The following is a 583-nucleotide window of genomic DNA, read 5'->3' as shown; positions in this document are numbered from 1 at the left end:
TCCTTATTGCACAGAAAATTCCTAAGGATCAAGAGCTCAAAGAAAGATTTGTTCTAAGGAACTTAGCTGAGTTACGGTCTGAAAATATGGCCCTGGCTCCCCCAGCTCCCAGGAAAATCACTTTGCATTGCTGCATACACTGTTTTATTTGGACTCACTCTCATCTCTGTGAGAATATTCTCCCACCCCAACTTATTAAAGCAAAATAATTTAAAACTAACTCATGGAATCAAAAATTAATCCCATGCTGAGTGGTATTATGATTGCTGGAGCAAGCAGTAATTCCTGCCCAGCATCCCTGTCTGTGTACAGATCAAAGCCAGCATTACAGTCAAAGACATCCTTGGCTGAGAAGGGCAGTCCCACTCTTACTGTTCCCAGTTGAGCAAAAATGCTGAGCATGCCCTGTTGGATTATTTTTGGATTTGACATGCCCTGGAGCTGGGATGCAGATAATCTTCAGCAGCTGTAGGTTACTGTGGGGTTGAATGAGGACCATGAGGGTGAAGGGGGACAGACAGGTGAGCAGAAATTCCAGCTGGGGTAAGCAAGACTTCAGCATTTGGCTTTCCACAGGAGCACT

This window comes from Acanthisitta chloris, unplaced genomic scaffold (assembly GCF_000695815.1).
Source record: "Acanthisitta chloris isolate BGI_N310 unplaced genomic scaffold, ASM69581v1 scaffold590, whole genome shotgun sequence".
NCBI classification, from domain to species: Eukaryota; Metazoa; Chordata; class Aves; order Passeriformes; family Acanthisittidae; genus Acanthisitta; species Acanthisitta chloris.
The sequence above is the reverse complement of the archived record's forward strand: the minus strand, read 5'-3'. Positions refer to the sequence as shown.